Source organism: Mesoplodon densirostris, chromosome 6 (genome assembly GCF_025265405.1).
Source record: "Mesoplodon densirostris isolate mMesDen1 chromosome 6, mMesDen1 primary haplotype, whole genome shotgun sequence".
In the NCBI taxonomy this organism is placed as follows: domain Eukaryota; kingdom Metazoa; phylum Chordata; class Mammalia; order Artiodactyla; family Ziphiidae; genus Mesoplodon; species Mesoplodon densirostris.
The window spans coordinates 109,661,711-109,683,518 of NC_082666.1; the positions used below are offsets into that span (position 1 = coordinate 109,661,711).

The following is a 21,808-nucleotide window of genomic DNA, read 5'->3' on the forward strand; positions in this document are numbered from 1 at the left end:
TTACTGATCAGAACAAAATGGAATCAATTAGGAAAAAGTTCATACAGGAAAATATCCTTTTCAAAGTTGACTATTTTAACACAGTTAAATAAGTGATTATTTTTTAATCCTTTGAGTTAAAATTGTTCAGGGTGGCCAAGAAAGTCTGGAAACATGAAAAATGTCCATAAAAGCACTTTATTACTATAATACGTTGAATGTGTTGCTCCTCATTATTAATTCACAGTTCATTAAGCTGGGCAAAATTACAATGAACAATGTGCATTAAAGCAAAATTCCCATCAACCATTGTCCATCTGTCATACATTGTGTCAGATGATTTGTGTGTCTAATTTTCATGGAAAAACTTGTACCTTTACTCCAGAATAAGAAATCAAGGGGGATCAATCTATTAAAAAGATATTAATATTCCCAGACTCTGTGGCCTTCCGTATTTTCTTTTTAAGAAGATTCACCTAGTGCAAATCTTATAAATATTTTTACCATTTAATATGCCCAGACAAAATGGATACAAAAATTAGATAAAAGAGAAAACAACAAAAACAGATCCCCTTTGTTTTCAAAACATTTGATGTTTACATCGAAATATTTTGTTGAAAATGAAGTGATTTTTAATCTATAGTTAAAAGACACTATAATGATATTTAGAACATATTACAGATCTGGATTTTTACAAATAGGTTTTTATTTAAAACAGGTCTCACACTGATATCAAGAAACCAGGCACTCTAGAACAAAATGTGGAGAGATGGCAATTATGCGATGACTTCTTAATACTCCAAGGGAAAAAGATTTTTTCCAAAGTAGTCCATCTACAATATTAACCCTTAAGATCTACTCCCCTTGATAGGTTTCAATATTATTTTCTCTTTTATGCACATTTACTTTATAATTAACTCCTACAGGAGGACATTTCTGGAAACGTTCCCAGATATCTATAGCCACACTTTCTGTCATGATCACACCATGGAAAAAGTAGGGAACATCCAGATCCTGATGATCCAGGGGGTTCATCATTACCCCTTTGAGGTCAGTCAGAATCATAATCATTCCCAGAACAGGGTCGGTCTTTACATTTGTGCCCCTAGACATGCAGATTGTAACACTACCCACCCAAAGGCAAGTTGTCTTCCTTACTCAGGTTTGCAGGGGCACCACTCACTGTGGTAGCTAGAAGAGTCCGTTGCCCCCAACCCGGACCTGCATTCCCTACTCTCCACAGACACATCGTACTACAAATATACAAGTGGTGCTGATGAAACTTCCAGAAAGCTATAAAATAATGCATGCCAGGCACGGTAGATGAGGATTTTGAAAATGCTAACATCTTCTCTAGGAAATAAAGGTGGCATACCTATGTGGCTTTAAGCATTTTTGTGCATTAGCTGGCCCCCTGGATCTGGGAAAAAGCATCTGATTTTAAAGTTTCTCAGCCTCATTCTCTGCAATGAAATCTGAAGCTCTTCCTTCCTTCTCTGAGTCCAGAAGCTGGAATTGATACAGTGTGCTCTCTGTGATTTGTCTCTACCATTTGTTTCCAGTGACCACTTCAACTCAGATATCTCTCAATTCAGGGATCACTCCTAAACTTCAGGACGAAGGTCACTGCCCTTTTTATTCCCACCACAATTTTATGCTAGTAACCATTTACAGTGTCAATAAATTTATTTTGTAGAATGTGCCCCCTGGACTCCACCTGCTAAATCTGTTTTGTGGGCAAACCATTTGTTACTTAGCTAAACAAATTTTATAAAATCATATTTCATAAAATTGTATTTTATAAAATGTTACTTTCTTATTTTATAAAATTGGTAAATCCAGGGATTTAGGCTTAATTATTATTTTTTAAAATGTTGGTACTCATTTTGCCAATTTTTCTCTTTTTACATATATCAGAAAATATGTTAAGAACTCAACTGTGAAGATACCACTATTTTTATTTTTTCTCACTTTTTGTACTTAACTTTTATAACAAACCTTTATTATTGCACAGAAAACAAGAAAGTTTGTTCCTTGGAAAACATCAGTCCTAAGAACGTACTAAGTTAAAGCTTAGCATGTTAGATCTGCGAGTAGCCTTGTCTTTTTTTTTTTTTTTTTTGGTATGCAGGCCTCTCACTGTTGTGGCCTCTCCCGTTGCAGAGCACAGGCTCCGGACACGCCGGCTCAGCGGTCATGGCTCACGGGTCCAGCCGCTCCACAGCATGTGGGATCTTCCCGGACCGGGGCACGAACCCGTGTCCCCTGCATCGGCAGGCAGACTCTCAACCACTGCGCCACCAGGGAAGCCCAACCTTGTCTCTTTTTTAATGATGCTTTTTTCTGAATTGGTAAAAAAAAAAAAAAAAAAAAGCCTTAAGTCTTAGGAACAGAAGCAAATTGAGAATTAAAATCCAAATCATTCAAATGAAGTTTGTCAGAACAGTTTGTGTGTGGAGAGGACAGCTTCTAGGCACTTCAGAGAAACCAGCAGGACAGAATTGAGAATAGCCAGCACCTTACAGGGCTTCCCACAGAAATGCTTTAATGCAAAGAGGTGACTAGATTTCACAGGGAGACCAGGGAGAGGATGCAGAGATAATTAAATCACATTCAAGCACCTGTTTACCTGGGAGGTAAGTTCCTTCATATTGTGGTCAGATGCTGTTTAGGGGGACACTGGTGCAGGGGAGGTGTTGGGAGGATGAACTCTTTTCTGAGTGATTTTGCAAGTGTGAAAATTCATCCAACAGAGATGCTAGAAAAATTTGCTCCTAGTAGCGAGCATCCAACATGATATTTTGGGACAAAAATGTGTATTTGGAAGAACTTTTCACAAAAGAGCAGTGATCGGAGGAAAAGATTCATATGGGCCTGGCTAGTAATATTCTTCCTTCACAATTTTCTTGTGGGTTCCTGAGGCCTGTTGTGACTGCTTGGAGACCTGGTCCCCAAGCAATGGCCCTCTTTGTCGTACTCAGGGTAACCCAGGAAGTTGCTTGTCTGAAGCAGAAAAGGTTCTCCCTTCCACTCATGTCCTCTTGCTGATCAGATGAACACAGGGCATCATCTACAGCTGAGAGGTGTTTGTTAACTACCTTTGTTTCATAGGACACAACTCATATATACTCTACAGTAATGTTTATCACTGTCTTTTATAATCTCAAGGTAAGAAGTAATCAGTGTTAAAATCATTCTACTGGAATAACAAAGCACATGATTTTTTTTTCCCTAATAGTGATGGTATTTGTTTGCTAGGGCTGCCATAACAAAATACCACACTGGCTACTAGGTGGCTTAAACAACAAAAATATATTTTCTCATAGCTCTAGAGGCTAGAAGTCCAAGATCAAAGTATCAAGTTTAGTTTCTTTGAGGTCTCTCTCCTTTGATGGCTACCTTCTCGCTGTGTCCTCACATGGTTGCCCCTCAGTCTGTGCATGTCTGTGTTCTAGTATTCCCCCCTTATAAAGATACAAGTCATCTTGGATTAGAGTCCATCCATATGATCATTTTACCTTAATTTTCTCTTCCAAAGCAGTATTTCCAAGTAGAAGTTAAGCTGACTGTACAAGCAATCAGGTATTGAATAAGAGGCATTGCTATGGAGACAAAAAAACAATGGTTAATAATGGAGGCAAATTTCATACCAGTTTTTGAGTTCTGAGGGTAGACAGTTGAGAAGATCTCTAAATGTCAGGGTTAAAGCATCTTTTGTAGTTTGAATGTCCATCAGATGTTCAGGTAAACTTTCTGAGTGGTCCATATAGCAACAGGAATGAAGAAGACTGTCTAAACATGAGCTGCTGTGGAGATTTCTCTGAAGTTTATATTAAGATATCTACCTTCAGTATGCAGGACTTCAGAAAAAAAGGCAGTTTTAGTTTCAATGATTCCAAGTTAAAAGGGTGGGAGAAAATTTGGAAACACTAGTTTGGAGAGTTGTAGTCAGGTAGTGGAGGAAACTAGAAAAATTCAGGACACAGTCCAGTTTTCAGGTAATTAACAAAACTTCAAGGAAAATTAATAGCACTAGAATCTAATATCCACAATACGTATTTTGGTTTCTATCGAAAGATAATTTTTCTCTCTAAAATCACCCTCATTTCTATCAAAGATAGCCAAATTAAGACAAATTTCTTTGCAAAATAAGTCTAGATTCAATAAACTTGGTCTTATTTATATAAGTATAGCAAGGATTGTGACTGACCATATAGGCTTATTTTTTATTTTTATTTTTTGCTTTTATTAAGAGAATTTATTGCCTCTCTCTCCTCCCAATAGCTCAAACATGAAGAAGCAACATCAGAGGAAGACAGACAGAAAATGGCTCTTTGAGTTTGTCCTTCTTGGCATTGGTGAAGGAAGAGGCAGCTTTCTCAAAGTTTTTATCTGCTTAATAGGATGTAGTGGAGAAAGGGAACAAGGAAAGTCAGAGGATAAGTGAACAGGCTCTGCACCTACCAAGGATGTGTTATCCTCCTAATCGTCCCAGTAGGAATATTCCATTCATGTTCTTTGATCTGATCCTTGCATTGGAAGACACTTCTTTTGTTAATCTCTTTTTTTAATTTAATTTTTATTTTATATTGAAGTATAGTTGATTTACAATGTTGAATTAGTTTCAGGTGTACAGCAAAATGATTCAGTTATACATATACATATATCCATTCTTTTTCAGATTCTTTTGCCATATAGGTTATTACAGAATAGTGAGTAGAGTTCCCTTTGCTATACAGTAGGGTCTTGTTGATTATCTATTTTATATATAGTAGTGTGTATATGTGAATCCAAACTCCTAATTTATCCCTCCCCATACCTTTTCCCTTTAGTAACCATAAGTTTGTTTTTTAAGTCTGTGGGTTTGTTTCTCTTTTGTAATTAAGTTCATTTGTATCATGTTTTCAGATTCCACAGATAAGTGATATCATATGATACTTGTCTTTCTCTGAATTACTTCACTTAGTATGATAATCTCTACGTCAATTCATGTTACTGCAAATGGCATTATTTCATTCATTTTTATGGCTGAGTAATATTCCATTGTATATATGTACCACATCTTCTTTATCCATTCACCTGTCGATGGACATTTAAATTGCTTTCATATCCTGGTTATTGTGAATAGTGCTGCACCGAACACTGGGGTGCATGTATCTTTTGGAAGTATAATTTTCTCCAGATACATGCCTAAGAGTAGGATTGCTGGATCATATGGTACTTCTATTTTTAGTTTTTTAAGGAATCCCATAATAATCTCCATAGTGGTTGAACCAATTTACATTCCCACCAACAGTGCAGGAGGACTCCTTTTCTCCACACCCTCTCCAACATTTTTGTAGTCTACAGTTTGTAGACTTTTTGATGACGGTTACTCTGACTGGTGTGAGGTGATACCTCATTGTAGTTTTGATTTGCATTTCTCTAATAATTAGCGATGTTGAGCAGATTTTCATGTGCTTTTTGCCCATCAGTATGTCTTCTTTGGAGAAATGTCTATTTAGATCTTCTGTCCTTTTTTTTTTTTTTTTTTTTTTTGCGGTATGCGGGCCTCTCACTGTTGTGGCCTCCCCCGTTGCGGAGCACAGGCTCCGGATGCGCAGGCTCCGGACGCGCTGGCTCAGCGGCCATGGCTCACGGGCCCAGCCGCTCCGCGGCATATGGGATCCTCCCAGACCGGGGCACGAACCCGTATCCCCTGCATCGGCAGGCGGACTCTCAACCACTTGCGCCACCAGGGAGGCCCCTTGCGCCACCAGGGAGGCCCCTGTCCATTTTTTGATTGGGTTGTTTGCTTTTTTGATATTGAGCTGCATGAGCTATTTGTATACTTTGGAGATTATTCCATTGTCAGTCTCATCATTTGCAAATATTTTCTCCCATTCTGTAGGTTGTCTTTTTGTTTTGTTTATGGTTTCCTTTGCTGTGCAAAAGCTTTTAAGTTTGATTAGGTCCCATTTGTTTATTTTAGTTTTTGTTTTCTTTCCTCTAGGAGGTGGATCCAAAAAGATATTGCTGCTGTGAAAGAGTGTTCTGCCTGGATTTTCCTCTAAGCGTTTTATAATATCCAGTCTTACATTTAGGTCTTTAATGCATTTTGAGTTTATTTTTGTCTGTGATGTTAGAAAATTGTTCTAATTTCATTTTTTTACATGTAGCTGTCCAGTTTTCCCAGCACCACTTATGGAAGAGACTGTCTTTTCTCCATTGTATATTCCTGCCTCCTTTGTCATAGATTAATTGACCATAGTTGTGTGGGTTTATTTCTGGGCTTTCTATTGTGTTCCATTGATCTATATTTCTGTTTTTGTGCAAGTACCATACTGATTACTGTAGCTTTGTAATATAGTCTGAAGACAGTGAGCCTGATTCCTCCAGCTCCATTTTGCTTTCATAGTATGCTTTGGCTATTTGGGGGTTTGTGTTTCTATACACATTTTAAAATTTTCTGTTCTAGTTCTGTGAAAAATGCCATTGGTGGGGGCTTTCCTGGCGGTCTGGTGGTTGGGACTTCACCTTCCAATGAGGAGGATGCAGGTTCGATCCCTGGTCAGGGAGTTGGGATCCCACATGCCATGCAACCAAAAAAACACACACAAAAAAACAAAAACCAAAACATAAAACAGAAGCAATATTGTAACAAATTCAATAAAGACTTTAAAAATGGTCCACATGAAAAAAATCTAAAAAAAAAAATTCCACTGGTAATTTAATAGGGATTGCATTGAATCTGTAGATTGCCTTAAGTAGTATAGTCATTTTGACAGTATTGATTCTTCCAATCCAAGCACATGGTATATCTCTCCATCTGTTTGTGTCACTTTCGATTTCTTTCATCAGCATCTTAGAGTTTTCAGAGTACAGGTCTTTTGTCTCCTTAGGTAGATTTATTTATAGGTATTTATTCTCTTTGATGTGATGGTAAATGGGATTCCTTCCATAATTTCTCTTTCTGATCTTTTGTTTTTGGTGTATAGGAATGAAAGAGATTTCTGTGTATTAATTTTGTATTCTGTGACTTTACTGAATTCATTGATGTGGTGTATCACACTGATTGATATGTGGAGATTGAAAAATCCTTGCATCCTTGGGATAAATCCCACTTGATCATGGTGTCTGAGCCTTTTAATGCGTTGTTGGATTCACTTTGCTAGTATTTTGTAAATGATTTTTGAGTCTATGTTCATCAGTGATATTGACTTATTTTTTCTTTTTTTGTAGTACCTTTGTTTGGTTTTGGTATCAGGGTGATTATGGCCTCATAGGATGAGTTTGGGAATGTTTCTTCTTCTGAAATTTTATGGAATAGTTTCAGAAGAACAGGTGTTTAGTGTTCTCTAAATGCTTGATAGAATTCACCTGTGAAGCCATCTGATCTTGGACTTTTGTTTGTTGGGAGCTTCTTTTTTTAAAATAAATTTTAATAAATTTAAAAAGTAAATTTATTTATTTATTTTATTTTGGGCTGCATTGGGTGTTTGTTGTTGTATGTAGGCTTTCTTTTTTTAGTTGTGGCAAGCAGGGGCTACTCTTCATTGTGGTGCATGGGCTACTCATTGCGGTGACTTCTCTTGTCGCAGAGCATGGGATCTAGGCACGTGAGCTTCAGTAGTTGTGGCATGCAGGCTCAGCAGCTGTGGTTCGTGGGCTCTAGAGAGCAGGCTTAGTAGTTGTGACCCACGGGCTTAGTTGCTCTGTGACATGTGGGATCTTCCTGGACCAGGGTTCGAACCCGTGTCCCCTGCCTTGGCAGGTGGTTTCTTAACAACTGCGCCACCAGGGATGCCCTGTTGGAGTTTCTTCATCACAGTTTCAATTTCAGGACTTGTGATTTGTCTGTTCATATTTTCTATTTCTTCCTGGTTCAGTCTTCGAAGGTTGTACCTTTCTAAGAATTTGTCCATTTCTTCTAGGTTGTGCATTTTACAGGCATATAGTTTCTGATAGTAGTCTCTTTTGAGCTTTGTATTTCTGTGGTGTCCATTGTAACTTCTTTTGTATTTCTAATTTTATCGCTTTGAGCTCTCCCCATTTTTTTCTTGATGATGCTGGCTAATGGTTTATCAATTTTGTTTATCTTTTCAAAGAACCAGCTTCTAGTTTCATTGATCTTTCCTACTGTTTTCTTTGTCTCTCATTTATTTCTGCTCTGATCTATATGATTTCTTTCCTTCTACTTGATTTGGGTTTTGTTTGTTCTCCTTTCTCTAGTTGCTTTACGTATAACGTTAGGCTGTTTATTTGAGATTTTTCTTGTTTCCTGAGGTAAGATTTTATCACTATAAACTTCCCTCTTAGAAATGCTTCTGCTGCATCCCATAGGTTTTGGATCTTCATGTTTTTGTTTTCATTCGTAGGTATTTTTTAATTTTTGCTTTGATTTCTTCAGTGATACATTGGTTGCTTATAGCATATTGTTTAGCCTCCATGTATTTGTGTTTTTTACAGTTTTTTTTCTTGTAGTTGATTTCTAATCTCATAGCATTGTTTTTGGAATAGGTGCTTCATATGATTTCAATTTTCTTAAATTTACCAAGGCTCACTTTGTGGCGCAGCGTGTGATCTATCCTGGAGAATGTTTCGTGTGCACTTGAGGAGAATGTGTATTCTGTTGCTTTCAGATGGAATGCTCTCTAAGTATCAATTAAGTCCTTCTGGTCTAATGTATCATTCAAGGCCTGTGTTTTCATATTGATTTTGTCTGGATGATCTGTGCATTGATGAAAGTGGGGTGTTAACATCCCCCAATACTATTGTGTTACTGTCAATTTCTCCTTTTATGGCTATTAGCATTTGCCTTATATATTGAGGCGTTCCTATGTTGGGTGAATATATATTTACAATTGTTGAATCTTCTTCTTGGATTGATTCCTTGATCATTATGCAGTGTCTTGGTCCTTCTTGGTCCTTGTTACAGTCTTTATTTTAGAGTCTATTTTGTCTGATATGACTATTGCTACGCTGGCTTTCCTTTGATTTCCATTTGTATGGAATACCTTTCTTTTACCCTCTCACTTTCAGTCTGTGTGGGTGTCTAGATCTAAAGTGAGTTTCTAGTAGGCAGCATATATATGGTTCTTGCTTTTGTATCTGTTCAGCCAGTCTATGTCTTTTGGTTGGAGCATTTAGTCTCTTTACTTTTAATGTAATTATCAATATGTATGTTCTTACTGTCATTTTGTTCATTGTTTTGGGTTTGTTTTTGTAGCTCTTTTTTCTTCCCTTCCTCTTTTGTTCTCTTCCCTTGTGGTTTGATGACCATCTTTAGTGTTGCATTTGGGTTGCTTTTTCTTTGTGTATCTATTGTCGATTTCTGGTTTGCATTTCCCATGAGGTTTTGATATAGCAGAGTGTATATATATATATATATATATATATATATATATATATATATTATATATATATATATATATATATATGAAAAGTTGCTTTAAGTTGCTGGTCTCTTAATTTCAAATGCATTTCCAATATCCTGCATTTGTACTCTCCTCTTCTCATGATTGCTTGTTTTGATATCATATTTGTGAGTGGATGATTTCCTACCTTTACTGTATGTTTGCCTTTAATGGTGAGCTTTCCCATTCATAATTTTCTTCTTTTCTAGTTGTGGCATTTTCTTTTTCATCTAGAGAAGTTCCTTTAGCATTTGTTGTAAAGCTGGTTTGATGGTGCTGAATTCTCTTAGCTTTTGTTTGTCTATAAAGCTTTTGATTTCTCTGTCAGGTCTGAATAAGAGCCTTGCTGGGTAGAGTATTTTTGGTCGTAGGTTTTTGCCTTTCATCACTGTAAATATATTGGGCCACTCCCTTCTGGCCTGCAGAGTTTCTGCTGAAAAAATCAGCTGATAAGCTTACTGGGGTTTCCTTGTATGTTATTTGTTGTTTTTCTCTTGTTGCTTTTAATGTTTTCTTTGTCTTTAATTTTTGTCCATTTCATTCATGTGTGTTGGCATGTTCCTCTTTGGGTTTGCCCTGTATTTCACTCTCTGTGCTTCCTGGACTTGAGTGACTGTTCCTTTTCCATGTTAGGGAAGTTTTTGGCTATTATCTCTTCAAATATTTTTTCAGCCCCTCTGTCTCTCTCTTCTCCTTCTGGGACCCCTATAATGTGAATGTTGGCACATTTAATGTTGTCCCAGAGGTCTCTTAGACTGTCCTCATTTGTTTTCATGTTTTTTCTTTATTCGGTTCCAAAGCAGTGATTTTCACCAATCTGTCTACCAGCTCACTTATTTATTCTTCTGCCTCATTTATTCTGCTATTGATTACTTGTAGAGTATTTTTCATTTCAGTTATTGTTTATCTCTGTTTTTTAAAACTTCTAGCTCTTTGTTTAAACTTTCATCTATGTTCTTGGTCTGTGCCTCCATTCTTTTTCCAGTTACTTGTATCATCTTTACTATCATTACTCTGAATTCTTTTTCAGGAAGATTGCCTATCATCTCCACTTCACTTAGGTGTTCTTCCAGAGTTTGATGATGTTCCTTCATCTGGAACACATTTCTCTGCCTTTTGTGTTTGTAGCCTCCTTTCCTCAGGCTGCAGGATCTTGGCTCCTCTCACTTCTGGTGCCTGCCCCCTGATGGGTGAGGTTGGTCCAGGAGCTTGTGCAGTCTTCCTGGTGGTAGGGACTGGTGCCTGCCCACTGGTGAGTGGAGCTGGGTTTTCTCCCTCTGGTGGGCAGGGCTGTGTCAAGTGGTGTTTAGAGGCGGCTGTGCGATCAGAATAAATTTAGGCAGCCTGTCTGCTCATGGGAGGGTCTGTGTTCCCACCCTGTTGGTTGTTTGCCCTGAGGCATCCCAGAACTGGAGACTGCAGGCTATTGGGTGGGGCCAGGTCTCAGTGCCCAAATGGTGACCTCCAGGAAAGCTCACACCAAAAAATATTCCCTGGGTCCTCTGCCACCAGTGTTCTTGCCCCCACAGTGAGCCACAGCCAACTTCTTCCTCCCCAGGAGACCCTCCAAGACCCTCAGGTAGGTCTGGCCCAAGCTTTTATGGAGTTACTGCTTTGCCCTGAGTCCCAGTACACATGAAACCTTGTGTGCACCCTCCAAAAGTGGAGTCTCTTTCCCCCAATCCTGTGGAGCTCCTGCCCTCAAGTCCCACTGGCCTTCAAGATCAAATGCTCTGGGATCTCCTCCTCTCATTGCCATGTCCCCAGGCTGAGGAGCCTCACGTGGGTCTCAGAACTCTCACTCCTGTGGGAAAACCTCTGTGATATGATGATTATTTTCCACTTTCTGGGTCACCCACCCAGCAGGTATGAGATTTGATTATATCACAAAAGCACCCCTCCTACCATCTAGTTGTAGCTTCTTCTTTGTCTTTGGATGTAGAATGTCTTTTTTGTATGTTCAAGTCTTTTTTGTTGATGGTTGTTCCGCAGTTCATTGTGATTTGGGTGGTTTCCTGAGAGGAGGTGAGCTCACGTCCTTCTACTCTGCCATCTTTCTCTCTACCCTCTCTCCTGAATGTCACTGTGAGGAGTTCTGGCTTCTTAAAGTTCAATTTTGATTGAAATTCATGAAGGACTTCAGGTTTTACCTCTGGTCAACCACTATCTCTGCAGAATATCTCCAGGGTTAGAGGGAAATCTCCCATATAGGCTCTTTTCAATCTGCTTTGCTGGAACTTTTTATAAGGAATCGCCAGATTAAACTTTTAATAGTCCCTTGAGGCTAAGAAGCCAAGCCAATCATTTGACATCTATAGATTTGGGTGAATTCTTCTCCTCAATGTCCCCCAGATATTCTGAGGTTCTTGCATTTGCCAGGAAGTGACCTTCCTTACTCAGCTAGTAAGGCTGCTGGGAACTCTAAGCAAGGTACCACACTATTTTCCCAAGGGGCTTTATTGGCTCCATGAAGTCAACCTTAGTTTCTTAAAGCTGTTTGGTCAAACCTAAGTTTATGTATATCTCTCTCAACTATGACATTCTAGGCAGAACTTTAGTAATATAATCAATGTTTGCAATTATGTGCTATTATAAGGAGAACAGATTCTTATTGAAATTATGCAAATAACTATATTGCCAAGAAAATAAAAATGTTCACTGAAAGCTTCTGAATTCTGGAGGAATCGGGTAGGGAGAAAAAGACAAATGATTCAATTTTGCTTACTAGGGTATAATTTACCAAACTGCTCTAAGCTTAAGAGAGAAAAACAAATTTTCCGACATTTGGAGAAACAAAACTTAAAAAAAAAAACACAGCAATGTTTCAAATGTAAAAATCATAGGGCTTCCCTGGTGGTGCAGTGGTTGAGAGTCTGCCTGTGATGCAGGGGACCCGGGTTCGTGCCCCGGTCTGGGAGGATCCCACATACCGTGGAGCGGCTGGGCTTGTGAACCATGGCCGCTGAGCCTGCGCATCCGGAGCCTGTGCTCCACAACGGGAGAGGCCACAACAGTGAGAGGCCCGCGTACCACGAAAAAAAAATCATAAAATGGGGCTTTCCTGGTGGCACAGTGTTTAAGAATCTGCCTGCCAGTGCAAGGGACATGGGTTCAAACCCTGGTCCAGGAAGATCCCACATGCCGCAGAGCAACTAAGCCCACGTGCCACAACTACTGAGCCTGTATTCTAGAGTCCATGAGCCACAACTACTAAAGCCCATGAGCCACAACTACTGAAGCCCATGCACCTAGAGCCCATGCTCTACAACAAGAGAAGCCACAGCAATGAGAAGCCCACGCACCACAACGAAGAGTAGCTGCCATTCGCTGCAACTAGAGAAAGCCCACACACAGCAACAAAGACCCAATGCAGCCAAAAATAAATAAACTAAATAAATTTATTTTTAAAATCATAAAATATTATAACCATCTTCTTCAGTTTATTTAGTCCCATGTAATTAATTCTTGTTTTGTTTGATCTTTTGTTAGAAGTTTTATGAAACCGTCAATTTCTCCATTAGGGTTTTGTAAATTCTTACTCAGTTCAGTGTAATGATTTGAAATTCATCAGAAACTTGTGTTCCAGAATACTTGTTAGATCCTTTTCCATGAATTTCTCTGAACATGAAACACATTTTCAGGAAGCTTTTGTAAAAGCATCTGAGTAAAACCATTGTCTAAGTAATAAAAGACAAATATCCATTACTAAAAATTTGATTCATTCTAATGGAATTGACAAGAAAATTTATCTCTGTGACACAAAACATTTAAGATAATAACTAGAATTATGACTGATAACATTATACTAGGACATATCCAATTTTAGGAATTTCATATACTTTCTAGAACATTTATATTAATAACATTCACCCTTATGATATAACCTAGAGTTTATGATCATTTATTTAACAATGCTTCCCATGTAAGTAACATACCAAATAAGCCTAATGAGTTTCATAGCTCTCTTTTCTAATAAGATAAAACAAATCTTTGAGGGTGTTCCAAGGGGCCTCTGGAAAACCTGAACATTATTTCCAGGTCAATAAGACTTCATTTTGAATTTGACTTGGGGGAAAATCTACTTTTTCAAAAATAAAAATGTTTTAAAACACTTTGTCAAATATGATCATATGTCACTGTGAATTAATATTTAGTTATCAATTTAATCAAAGTGACAAAGATTCACCTGTAAATACAGATAGTTAAATAGTGTAAAAAGACTTAGCTCTTTTAATGTTGAAAGCACTCAGTTTTTCTTCAAAATTATCAGACTCATCAAGACAAAATGTACAATATTTGTTTTGCTAGACAGATTACATTAAATGTAAAAAAAAGTCTTTGTTTACAATTTCTCATTAAGAGCAGACCAATAATTAAGAAAATTTTGCAAAAAGAGAGAAAAAACAAATTTTAATTTTCTACCAGCTTACTTTGGATATTAAAACTCAATCACTTTATTAAATTCATTCCAATCTTAGACCTGACTACACATAAAATTCCTTTCTAAAGATTCCTTTTTAACAAACCTCTTACAACTTTCTCTGCCCATTTTGATTTGTCCCTTGTTCTCTTTCCCATTTAGAAGTTACCAGCTTTAGGACAAAAATCACTTAACAAAGTTTTTACATGAACAAAAACATCTCCATAGCTTACACTTTTTCTTACCCCAAAACATATTCTAATTTCCTTATAATTCCTAGTAGCTTTAACCACATATATTATTTACAATTCTTAATCCTTTGAAGCTTTAATTTTTTTGTAAAGATAAAGTTAAAAATTATTAACTGTGTAAGTATTTTGTGGCTTGGCAAACTTATAAATACATTTCATAATTTCTAGAAACATATTCGACTTCATAGTACAAGCTTTTTTTTTTTAAATTTATTTATTTATTTATTTATGGCTGTGTTGGGTCTTTGTTTCTGTGTGAGGGCTTTCTCTAGTTGTGGCAAGCGGGGGCCACTCCTCATCTCAGTGCACGGGCCTCTCACTATCACGGCCTCTCTTGTTGCAGAGCACAGGCTCCAGACGCGCAGGCTCAGTAATTGAGGCTCACAGACCCAGTTGCTCTGCGGCATGTGGGATCTTCCCAGACCAGGGCTCGAACCCGTGTCCCCTGCATTGGCAGGCAGATTCTCAACCACTGTGCCACCAGGGAAGCCCCATAGTACAAGCTTTTAATGAAGCACAAGACATGTTTACTAATAGAACCAAACATATTTAGTGTGTAATAAGAGGTCAAAAGTAGGTAAACTTAGACTCGTGCAGCAATTAATATTTCAGTATTTTGTCTTAGTTGGAAATGATCTAGACATTCAATTCATTTAATTTAACTTAGCAAAACTCTAAGGGTACAATTTATCAAAGACATTTAGAAAACTATTTAAGTTGACATAGCAAAAACAATTATTGCTAAAAAAAAGTTTACCTAAAAGAATTCTTATGTCTATTTAATTAATTTGTTCTTAACAATCACTCAGATTACTCATGACAATTTCATAAGATGTTAAAGTAGTGTTAGCCATCATCTTAAATTATTATTATTCTTACTGTTTTCTGAGAAATTTTGTAAAAGAGATAACATGAGCTTATTTGACTTTTAGTAAAACTACATAGCATAAAGCTATTATACTTAATGCTGATAACTCTTAAGATATGTCTGTATTAATTAAACCATTAAACCTGAACTAGATTTTGCTTACCAAAAATTATCTAAGATCATGTGAATTTGAAAAATATTTGTATTCGTTTTTGTTATATTTTTGAGAATTTTTAGATTGCTTGTTGGAATAAATTAAGTTTACTCACTCAGATAGCTACAGTCTTTTATTAGTTATGGAGAAGACTTTTAAGTCTTCTTGCCCTTTAAGTGTACTTGCCCTTGATAAACAATTTTAAGGAGACTGTGATTTAGAGTTTGAGCAAGAGAGGGTTTTTTTTGGTGGTTTTTGTTTAAAAAAAAACCTCTTTCCTTTTTTTTCTTTAAATTTTAGTTTCAGGTTCTAACAATTGAGATAATCTGGGCTCAGTCTCAGGCAATGTGGCTGTGTTTACATTTCAAAGACATGGTAAGATTTATAACGTTAAGGGACAGAGAAAAAAATGTAAATTTTCTTCTGTGAGTTTTGGAGTGTATTTTTCTATTATCATAAGTCTCAGGGTAATTATTATTTTAAAAACTTTTTCTTCTTAAGTACAGGACAATTTTGCTCCAATTATCCTCAACTTTTATAATATCTACAAGAATTTGAGAGGAATAGGTTTCAGGGTTGGTGAAGATAAATGGGCCTTGACTTGTTCCTAAGTTGCATTTCTGGTTTTGTAGAGATTTGGAAGACAAAGATAATTGTTTCCATTAGCTCTTGAATATTGGCTTCCAACTGATCTTTTCCTAATTATTTGTAGGAGGGCCTAAGGAATTGCTGAGGAGATGGGGCAATTTTTAAAATTTTTCTTAAAAAGGGGAATTCACGTTGGATCTTTAAGTCTAATTTCTGTTATTTCATCTTAATAACGATTCCCTAAGGCTAGCTGTTATACATTATTTTTCCTTTCAATTTGATCCTTCCATAAATACCAATATGACAGCTGTTTATGATGAGAGCTCTCAAAAAGGTAATCTTTTAAATACAGCATATTTAAAGGAGCCATCATCTGGCCATTGAGGAGTAAGACCTTTCATTAATTTCAAATAGTGACTCAAATCAGTAAGGCTTTTTATGGAACGACCCAGAGGTAACTTTTCTGGCTTAGAATAAATCCTTACCATGGATGAAATAAGCATACTTTCAGATGGAGAGGGCACGGATGGTATAGCCCCTATAATGTGAAAATTCATTTCCAAGGATAATCTAAGAAAGCAAAGGCCTTCATTGCACAGGCAGTAAGGGTGGTATAATGCAAACTGTGTCCCTGGTCTCTCCTGGGAATTTGAGGCCCCTCTGATCCCAAACCTACTAATCTGTGACATCAGGCATATGCTGCTGGAATGGGACTTTTCCAACACTTACAAGGTAATGAAGGTTGAAACAACAAAGGCCCCTTATGGACTGGGTCCCCTTAGGACAAACTCCTCTGACAGCTGGCATGACAAGACTAGAGTGTGCTGTTTATGACTTTGCGTCTCAGAACCCCAGTCAATTCAACTGGTTACCAGATGCACCCCAGTAAATACACCATCCAGATGGTGGAGACCAGAGAGAATATTCTCACTGGACAAAAAGCCAAACTCTCAGGACATAGAAAAATACAGAAGGAAAAATCTCATCCAGTTTTTATCTAGAGGACTGACAGCAAAGTTTGTCTTAATAGGCACTGGACTGGAGAGAACTGTTAACTCACCAGTCTGTGAGGCTGTCTCCAACAGCAGACTTATAGGGCCTATGCCTGTACTCTGCCCTATGGTTCTTTCTTCTTATGAAACATGACTCAGGAGACAGAGACAAAGAAAAACAGTTACTATCTCTGGGAGGAAAGGATTAAGAAAAACTGAGATGAGATTACTCATTTCCAAAAACCAGATTTTCTATGTCACAAGGATCTTGCTCCATAAGTATTTTCTTCTGCTAATCTAAATTTAGAGATAGAGAAAAGGAGACTCTTAAGCACTTTCCCACCCACCAGACCTTACAGGCCTGGGAAGTTGAGGAGATAAGAAATTTTACCTTCTGCTGGCCTTTGTCATGTGTCCTAGGATCTCTCAGCTGCAGCCGTCTTGTGGTGGGAAGCAGGGTTTAGCCAGCCTCCTGGTTGTCTTGTCAGCTGTTGAGGAGGAAGAAATGTCCCTGCCAACCTTCTTGAGTTAAAGAAGTAACAAGGTTTATACAGCCTTCTTGACCCTGCATTCCCTATCTCTGGTGCTAATGATGTCTTTCTACCTCCTGGTACAGGGAGGGCACCATTCACATGAGATATTAATTTCCTGCTTTCATGGAGACAGAGAGGAAGGTCAGTGTGTCTCTCTTGCATCAGTCATTTCTTCAGTAACTTTAATTCAAAGTAATATTCCACTGAGGCATATTTTGGAGCATCCTGCCCTGGGCACCAACAAAGTCACATGGTTTAGAGAGAAAGCAAGTCCCTTTGTCAGCAGTGACCTGTGCTCATGGTGATTGTTATTCCATCTCCACAATACCGTTGGGCTGGGTGCTCAAGAAACAGAGCTGTGAAAACATGGCTCCTGTCTCTTATAATTTATAGTAACAATGTTTCAAAGAAAAACTTTTATTTAGTGCCTCCTTTGTGTTAGACAATAATGCTGGTATATTTTCAAGATATACAAATAATAGAAAGAGACATGTATGGTACTTGAATTGTAGTGAGACATTAAAAATTTTCCCCACCCAAAACATCTTTTTCTTTATACTTATAAGAAAAAAAAATGTAGATTCATTTTGGATAAGATAAAGAAAATGTATGAAGTGATAAATCTAACCTGAGAAAGTAGAAAAGAACACAGTACACAGGCTCTGAGCATTCTACTCACAGAAAATATTGTCCTGTTCTTTTGCAATATGGACTTGTTCCCCTGTCCCTATGGCTGTCTCTTCCCCTCTCTGTTTCTGCCCCTCTTCTCTCTCTCCCTCACACATACACACATTCACTCCCCTACAAAAAAACCCATTGACTAAATGCTAATTGGCAGGCACTGTGCTCAAACTGAGGCTACAGTTAAAAGCAGAGATCATTTTTCCATCCTCATCAAACGTATATTCCAAGATGGAGAAAGTGAATACTAACCAAAGAGTCACACAACCATAATATTGCAACCACAACTAACAACCATAACCACGGAGTTAAGCTAAGCAAGCCACTATTGTCAGCTGTCTCTCAACCCTCAGTAGAGTGTGTTCCACTTAAAGGCCTTGAGTAAGTCAATATTCTGTTGAGAAAAGCCAGGAAATTTCTCAGTCTTCCACATCTGAAATTATGCAGTTTGGAATGTCAGGAACAAGAGTGAGGGGAAAGCTCATTCAGAACTGCAGCTAACCAGTTTCTCTCTTTCTGACTGCTGCAATAACCTCCTAGTCTATCCTGTGTTTACTCCTGTTCCTCTGGCCTGTTCACAGAGCTGCCAAAGTGGTCCCTTAAAATTTAAGCCTGATTGTGCCACTCTATACTCAAAATCGTCCAGTGAATTCAATTTAATTACAATAAATCCAAAGTTCTCACCAAGGCCTCAAAGTCCTTTTTGATCTGTTCTCCCCTTCTCCCATGTCTCTCTTGGCCTCATTCCTACCACTCTCCCCCTTGTTTTCTGTAATCCAGCCAAACTTGCTTCTTCTGCAGCTTTTACTAAAACACTACTTAGTAGACAAACAATTTATTTTAAATTAGGCAAAAAATTTAATAAGACACTTAACCAAAGAAGACACATGAATGGTAAATAAGCAACATTTTAAAATGTTCAGCATTATTAGTCATCAAAGAAAAATTAAAACCACAATGCAAATAACTTCACATCTACTAGAATGACTAAAATTAAAAAGATTGATAGCATCAAATGTTAGTAAGGATGGAGAACAGCCAGAAGTCTCATACATTCCTGAAGAAAATGTGAAATGATGTACTACTTTGGAAAACAGTTTGGCATTAATACAACCCCCTAATTTCACCCCCTAGGAATTTAAATGAGAAAAATATGTCCACACAAAATTTGTACATGAACGTTCATAGAAACAACTTTATTCATGATTGTGAAACTGAGTAGGATCCTGTGGGGCCTTCCCAGTGACAGACTCCCAGTGTTCCCTGCTTCTTGTTTGTAGAACAAAGCTTTAGTCTCCTAGGCCCCCCTTGATTTCCAAAGAGCAGTTAATGATTATAGAACTGACCAAATTCAGAAACAAAGGAAAAGCAGTCAAGCAAGAAAAGTAACAATAGATTGAAAAACAGTGTTGTCTCTATCCCTTTCTCCTCAAGGGCTATAGATAACAGTCTGACACATATCCTTGATGTGGTGCTCCAAGGACAATGGTGCTTCAAGGACAAAGGACAACCCTCTCTGAAAAAGTGTCAGCGTTACACCCCTTATCAGACCCTTAATTGCCCTCCCCACCATGTTGTGATGGTTATGAAATTCCTGAGCCCAGCTGGGCGATGAGACCTGTCCCAAATAAGAAAAGGCATCTTCCCTGTCCCACTGCCACTCTATAGAAGGAAAGTATATGTGCCTCGACCAATTAGTAAACGAAATTTTCACCTTGGAGCATTCCTTTGTTTTCTGGCTATAAAAACTGATCAATAGCACATGTTTGGGGTCCACTCCCCCAGACTACTAGAAAGTCAGCCTGCTGTTCTGGCAGAGACACTTTCCTCTAATAAATTCTATCTTCTTTACGTTCTGCCTTGTGTCTGGAAATTCTTTTCCAACCCACGTATGGACCACGACACTTGAGCGTTTTCTGTAGACACTAAGGCTCTCCACCTGATGGAGGATTTGACTACATGCTGATCACAAGCATGTAGGTCCCAGACTGGTTGGAACAAGAAGGCTGATGATTAAGGTTCCCAAAACATCACCCTGTCACCTCTCCACCAACTAATCAAAAGAATGTCCATGAACTGATAATTCACCCTGAGACCCTCACTCCTAATGTTGTCTTTAGAAACATTTGCCCAAAAGTCTTCAGGGAGTTTGGGTCTTTTGAGCATTAGCTGCTTGTTATCCTTGCTTCGCATCCTGCAAATAAACACTGTACTTTCCTTCACCACAACTGGTATCAGTAGATTGGCTTTGCTCTACATTGGGTGAGTGAATCTGTGTTTGGTTTGGCAATAATTTGGGCAACCATGAAGGGGCCACCATCCCTAGTGGGCATCTCAACCATAGCACACTGGCCCCTGACCAGTGGCAGCTCATGGATACTACTCAGCAGCTGCTTGAGCACCTTTGTCTCAGAGATGGCCCTGAACACTTGCCACTGAGCAGGCATCATTGGCCCTTGGCATTTTTGATTTCTGTGGTAAAGGGAAAAAGACACATGCTTTGCTGGTTGAGATTTCTCTAGTAAGTAGTGGAACTTGTGTGTGATAATACCAGGGTATTCATTCTCTTAGCCATTTGGGTCTGTCAGTGGCTAAACATTTGTTGGGATTTTCCCTTTTGGGCTTAGGAGTTTGAAACCCTGAGAGACTACATTTGTTTGTTTGTTTGAGATTTTAAGATTACCAGCCATAAACAACTGAGAAGGGGTAATCAGAGCTCTGTTTCATCTTATATTCCCTACGGTGTATTTTGCAGAATTGGGAAATTCTTAGGTCTTACTTTCACGGGCTCATACCCATGAAAAGGAGAAGGTGATATTTTTTCTAAAATCATGTGGTCACAGTATTCTTTAGGCTCTGGAGAATAATGCCCCAGATGGGGCACTTTTTGACATTCTAAATCTTGTTTTTGCATATGAAAAAGCTGGCTTGTTAAAAGTATCTCTTCACTCTTCTGACCAGAAGGAAACAAATCTTACTAGGAGGAACTTACATTTTTCTCCCTGTGCCTTTGAAATGTAAATGTTCTACCCTGGGCTCTAATGTACTCTCACTCACTCTTGTCTATACCATTGCCAATTCCTGAGACTGAGGGGGAAAAAGGAAGAAGAGTCCTTTTAAAACTCAGGCAGGGAAACTGTGAGATCTCTGTTTGTCTGGAATGTATGTATGTCCATGTGTACATTATAAGTATATCTCTTTTCCTTTGGATGGTATTATCAAAGTTAGTTTGTAAATGAGCTCTATTTAATTGACTTAAAGGAAATTAAGCACTTACAGAAATTCTCAAAAATATGAAAAAAACTATCTTGAATGAATTTCAGATTCATGTGATCTGAAAAATATTCAATATTAAATTTGGGATAATGGCTGACTTGGTCTAATGTCTCATAAAGTTTTCTTGGGTAATCTAAACATAATTTTTGAGAACAAGTGAATAAAATAGAAGTAAATGAGACAAGAGTTTTTAGGTGAACTCTGGGAATAATTATGTTTTAGGAATGTCTACTTAAAAATAGCTTTTCTGGAAGTTTTAGTAACTTGAAATTTTAGAGTTTAGCTAAATTAAGCTAAATGATGAGAATTCATTGAATACCGAGGTCTTTTCCAAATAAAATGATATACTGAAATATTAATTACTAAATATTGGCTTCCTTTTACAGAGAAAGTAAAGATATTTAAGACTATTAATAAATATGTTTGGTGTCACACTGAGACATTTTCCATAAGAAAGTACATATTAGAAATTATAAATAGCATTTATTTATAAATTTGCCAATCTACAGAATGCTAATGTAAAGAACAGCTCATAATTGCTTACTTCTTAATTTTAACTAGGAATTTAGGTTTTTAAGACTTGAGAATTCTAATTAAATATGTAATTAAAGCCCCTAGAAATAATGAGAACATTTTCGTATACAGGGTAATAGGATGTGTGTTTTCATTAA

At 37.7% G+C, this 21,808-nt stretch overlaps 1 long non-coding RNA gene across 1 annotated transcript; it reads right to left on the reverse strand.

Moving 5' to 3' along the window:
• Positions 1–1,858: 1,858 nt before the first annotated feature.
• LOC132492041 (uncharacterized) lies at positions 1,859–17,400 on the reverse strand. Its single transcript, XR_009532781.1, has 3 exons — positions 17,039–17,400; positions 3,498–3,581; positions 1,859–2,322 (listed from the first exon to the last, which is right to left on the reverse strand). It is a non-coding gene; the product is annotated as an uncharacterized LOC132492041 (long non-coding RNA).
• Between the last annotated feature and the right edge of the window lie 4,408 nt (positions 17,401–21,808).